Consider the following 6120-nt stretch of genomic DNA (forward strand, 5'->3'; position numbering starts at 1 on the left):
CAAAGGAGAAAAAATGATGATCTGCCGTGGGTACGAAGAAAGTATCATAGAAGCACTCACAGTCCTCTCGATCCACAACAGACCTTAGAGCCTTTTCATGGTTTACCCTTGAGGCTTCACTAACATTGGTCCAGTCCTTTGACAGCACGTTTACCCTAGTATGCCACAGGACTTCCCTTATACGACAGCAGTTGATGGACAACACGAGAATTCTCAAACACCTCAGCAGTAGTAACAAATTGCAGAAACCGTTTTCATCAGAGAATTTTCTCCCTACTCATCAACCAGCAAACGAGCCTAGTCAGAAGCCTAAGGTTATTTGTCGCCTCCAATCATCAAAGACCATCGCAGATGACCCCGTCCCGCTGACACGTTAGATCTGATGACCAACACATAAAGGCCCCAGTCTCATCTCGCAGTCATGTACTTCACAGCTGCCCCCAGGATATAAACTTTCGTCCCAGTGCATACAAGATACTCAGTGTTTTCAAGATTGTTAGATTTAGTTTGACTAGTCTCAGAGGGGCGAAAGCTCACTCAGTTAATTCTTAAAGTATATTGAAAATGACATTTGGGTATCAACTTTCCAGCTCGCTCAAGAACGACGAACGAGTTTTCGGAAACTAGAAAAAACCAAAAAGAAACTCATTAGACCTTATTATGCTAGGGTCTGTAATGAAATATATCTGAATGAATATATTCTGCCTAATTGTAATAATATTCATAAACAGAGAAGACTTGGTTATCCGTCGTGCCGACAAATCAAATGCTTATGTGTTCATAAACAAAGACGATTCTTTGCAGAAGATGAATATCATCCTTAGCAATGAGTCAAAAGTTTAAGTTTCTTCGTAGGGACCCAACAGACATTTTACGCACGTCACAGGAGATTGCGACTAGGCTACATGTATGGCAATGGGAAAATCCTAAGTCTAATTACTCTTTACGTCTCATAATTTCCCAAGTAACTACTCCGACATACAACATACCCAAACAGCTGAATGATATGATAACACCCATATATCCTTGCTAATTATTCCCGAAAATCTAAAGAATTACTAGTAATAGGAGTATTACTAGGAATTCTAGTAATATTCCTAGTAATAGGAGTAGTGTCTGGATATGAGAAGCTTGTTCACTAATGCTCCTGTCACTTGGTCACCATTCGTAAAGTATGTAAATCACCCAGTGATAGCAGTCCTTATATCTCCTTCTCATTCAAGAAAAACGTTTCAAGGCATGCACTATGAAAGCACCGTACAGAAGTCCAAAAGGTAAGCTTTACTGCCAAATAGAAGGAATATCTATTGGCAGTCCCCTTGGACCAGCATTCAGTTTATTCCACATGTTTTAATAGGAAGATACAGTCCTCTAAAATCAAGATTTGTGCCCTTCTACTTACTGCACGTACGTGGATGACATTTACTTTGTTGTGCGTCTGCAACAAGCCTTGGACGAGAGTTCACTGTTAAAGTCTATCTATGAACTCAGTGTGAATGGTAAAATTCCCTTTCTAGACGCATTAATTCAATCAAAAAAATGGCCAATACGTACCCAGTGTCCAGGAAAACCTACAGACTCAGGGAAGTGCATTGAATTCAGTTAGTGAGCGCACTTCGCGATACAACAGCACTATAGTAAAATCACACATACGTTGTGCTTACAAACACTTCTTTGTTGAAAACTCACAAGTAAATAAATACTGATAAATAATGGATACTCCGACAGAATTTGACCATGAATTTCACATATTTCTAACTCATATCTTCACAACCACAGGCCCATTGGAACAATGCGTCTAAGATATCTTACAGAAACAAGATGTCACAAGCATATAAAATTCACGAAAGTGTAACGCAGTACTATAAAAAACACTGTACATTGTGGCAACCCAGTTATAAAAGTCATGCTATCTACTGCAGTAGTTCCAAAGTGAGTAACTACATTATGAAAAATAATGTGACTAAATACTAAAAGAATTGAACGAAACCAATATAGATTAAAAAAAGAAAGTCAATAGTGCTAATTATGCTGTAAGAATGAATATAATTCAAACCAAGTATACTACTTATATATATATATATATATATATATATATATATATATATATATATATATATATATATATATATATATGAAACGATTAAAGATATCCTGGATGTACAAGTGAAATGAATAATAAAGAAAACGGAGAAAAGTCTGTAATCAGTTTTCTATAGGAAATAACAAAACCATTCAAACGTAGCGAACAAAGGCAATATAAGCTGGTAATGACTGAAATGTAAACCCCAAGAGTCACAGGCAGATTTCTTAACACTTAAGCATAGATTTCAAAGCAAATGTACAATCCTAATAGAAAACCAAATAAAACTTCTCTACGAACACAATAAATCAGTACATACCACACTGTTGCGTACACTTGGTTCCTTGCTGTAGGACGAGAGAGATTCCAGTAATGCCGGTTCACTGCCAAATGAGCTACTGACCAACACAGAGAAACACGTTGCCGACATTGGATGGTCACTGTCGTCAGTGTGGTGACACGTATTGCTGAGAGAGCGTAGTATGACACTTGGGCAATGGGCGCTTTCTGAGAACCCAAGGCATTTACGGATGCGTGTCTTTAGGTGTCGCTTCGACTTGCCTATACGCAAGGCATTACATCTACAGTACCTGTGCTGGTGAAGTGTAGAGACACATGCAACTATCCGGGAATAAAGTCCCTGAACTTGAAGGGTGTTTACATTTTGTCCTTTTCGATGAAGACTGATCTAACAGTCAACTGAGTAATACAACTCACGTAACAACGACAGTCACTCATTTGTAAAGTGAGAGTATGCCTTGCCCAGGAAACATAATACGAAAGTAATTTACTTTTCATGGTACAGTTGGTGACTTAACTGACAGATATTATGATTTGCTGTCTGACCACACCGTGTCGTCAGTAAACAACCAGACTCACCTCACAGCCATCCCGACCCTAGCCATTCATACATTACGTTGTTTATTTTTCTATGATTACCCCAGGGTGTACCCAGGGTCGCCTTCTAAAAGCTCCTGCAACCCAAAGCAACACTTTTTCCAGTTGTAAGGAAATGTGAACTCTTTTGGGATGCGTTTGTTAATGAGATGGTGCTCCCAGTGATACGGTCTCGCCAAAGGTGACTTTTCACTCGCTGTTTATCCTTGAGCAGGCGAAGTCCGGTAACATCTTCACTTTATATATATATATATATATATATATATATATATATATATATATATATATATATATATATATATATATATATACATATATATATATATAGACGGACGGAAAGAATAATGTGCAAATAATGTTAAGAATACTGGAGGGTGGAACTAAATGTGAATAGATAGATGTTTTATCAAATTTCTTTGTTCTGAAATATGAAAAAAACAAGAGATAGCTAAAAGCAAATGGTGTTATCAATGATGAAACCTGTTCATTTATGTTTGGGTTCCGATTCCGCCACATTGAGTTCAGTTGAGCTATGGTCCGCAAAGAAGATTTGGTCCAGTTGCCAGAAGTCTTATCTTTCTTCGTTTGGTACTTTAAACATTTCGGCAAAATTCTGTGTTCCATGCACTTTACCAATAACTAGCAATCAACACATTTAAAGGATATTCTTCCATATGTAAAAGAATTTTGCAATACGAATTTTATAAGTCTTTGTTTACAAATATTCCACACGAGGCAACTCTCTCAAACTGTGTTGGCAACACCAACACACTTGCTGGGTTCCGTAAGTCTGATTCAACTTAAGACATTGTCATCAGTGCCATCTAGCTTCTATTTCCTTCTAGACAATGGTTTATTAATTTGGCAAGCTGACAGTGTAATGGGTCTTCCGCTAGAACCTCTGGTTATTGTCGATTTAAGGCACCCATCGGACACATTATAATTGTGTAGACACTATATTATCATTCTTATGCATATTCGTTATAATATCTATCTATATTATTACATTATAAGAATAGTGCTTTTTTGAATATGTAAAAATTTGTATTTATATTAAAAACATTTATTTCAAATTGTATATCCACTATAGGAGAAAAATCTGTCAGTTATATATGTGTGATTACTGTAACATATGGTTTACGTAATAATGTAGCATACGTGGGCTATGGTTGCAGCGCCATCTAGCAATCGAATCATGAGACCGAGTTCGCTGATTATGATTATGAATCTGGTTCATGAGACGTTCCATTCCCGGTCATGAACCACATCCGAGCCAACGTGTGACGATTTCATGTTTTTCTTGCCATTCGTCCTTGAACCTTTACAGGAAGCGCGGGGAGCCATTGTCGCCCTATACAGTGAGAGTCACAGCATTTCTAAAATTACCCGGCGGCGGGTCGGTCGATGTCCACCGTAACACCGTCTGTCTCTCTGTGGATCAGGCGATACCGCGAGACTGGGGCTACAACTTATCCTTAACGGACCGGTCGACCACGTACACTACCCTGCAGGAGGACCAAAGTGATCGGTTTCGCTTTCAATCATACCGTAATGTTGGGGTAAATATGTGGTAAACATAAGAGTAAGGCTAAAGGAAAATCCACTGACTCGTATCTATTAGTAAGGACTAACAAATATTGGTGGTATTTCACTTAACCAGGTCATAGCAGCTGCCATTGATGACGACCCGTTCACAGCCGCTACCAGCATACGTCACCTGGGCCTGCAATGCAGCACTCAGATAGTCCAAAACCGGCATCGCTCTACTGGGCGTCATGATCGTATACCGGCATGCAAGCACGTGCTGAGTGGACACAACATGGAGGCCTGAATGGAATACGCACATGATAATGCTGAGGAAGACAGCTTCTGGGGACAGAGTAGTAGTTTGTGACGAAAATACCTTTAGCTCTGACGGTCCCATAGCAGGTGTGGCTCATTTTAAGTGTGTCAGTGGGTGTCCATGTGTTTCTGTCTGTCCCTTTGATTATATCATATTGCCTTGATATATATACTGTTTTGTAGATCATTTGCTATTTTGTCCCGAGTTATACAATTGGTATACTCTAAAATATAGATTTATGGTATCATTTTTGACGTATAATACTCTTAAAATGTTATCAGATTCGAGGCAAGGCATGTGGTGGAGGACCAGAGGAGTGGCAGGATCAGTGCTGGATGGATGCACGCAGGTGTTGGTCAGCGGGTTGACGTTGGCGAGGGCAGGTTCACAGGCCAGAAGTATATTAACGTATTAGAGAAGCTCCTCTACCATCCTTTGAGGTGGTGCTTTTTCCCGCGGGATTACCTTTCTATCTCGTGCAGGATAGGTCTCAATCCATACGTGTCCAGCAGTTAGGTAGTGGTTCGCCCGACTTTACCACCCCGCCTTCTTGCCACACCCATCCAATGCCCGGAACTCAACCCCATTGAGCGTGTTTGGGCAGCCAGGATGAAACACATGCCGGATACGGGACGTCACCTGACCCGGGACGCTCTTCGTCACTACAGCATTACAGGCGTGGCAGCATCTGGGAAGCAAGCCGTGAGGGATACGATCGAACAACCGTGCTGGTGGCATCCATGATGCCTCGTAGGCTTGATGCTGTCATAGCGACAGAAGGCACTTACACAAAATGCTAAGGAAATAAAGAAAGATAACCATTACATGTGTTCATTTCCTATATTTGGGTATTATGCACAACGACACAGGAGTAGCACACGCCTCTTGACTCCATGCCAAATGATTATCAATACGAGTAGAAATTGAATACCGATGCTGAACAATACTGTGGTAACTAACCACTCGTTGGAAAATATGGTCCACTAGCGAAATGGCAGGTACGAGCTTTCACAGGTCCTGTATAGCAGTAGACTTGTTGGTCTTTGTTTCATTGTGAGGTTAGAATGTATGTGTAACTTCATAAAGCCGTTTTATGATATCACAAATATGATTAACGACTACGACTAGAAATATCACAATGAATCAACATTTGGCATCCACATTCATATGAGGTTACCATCCTCCTGCCCGAGCAGCGCTCATGATTCAACATTCATTGACTTTGGTCTCCTATTGTTTCCGCAAAGTATGCACAGATGGTTATTTCAATTACTCTCCATCGTGAATTAAGCAATTA

General features: G+C 40.0%; 1 long non-coding RNA gene across 1 annotated transcript; it reads left to right on the forward strand.

Annotated features, from left to right (window-relative positions):
- The first annotated feature begins 4300 nt into the window (after positions 1-4300).
- Positions 4301-5660, forward strand: LOC139754900 (uncharacterized). The gene is made up of 3 exons (XR_011713967.1): positions 4301-4539; positions 4641-4909; positions 5105-5660. It is a non-coding gene; the product is annotated as an uncharacterized lncRNA (long non-coding RNA).
- The last annotated feature ends 460 nt before the right edge of the window (positions 5661-6120 follow it).

The sequence above is a fragment of the Panulirus ornatus genome, chromosome 18, assembly GCF_036320965.1.
Source record: "Panulirus ornatus isolate Po-2019 chromosome 18, ASM3632096v1, whole genome shotgun sequence".
Lineage (NCBI taxonomy): Eukaryota > Metazoa > Arthropoda > Malacostraca > Decapoda > Palinuridae > Panulirus > Panulirus ornatus.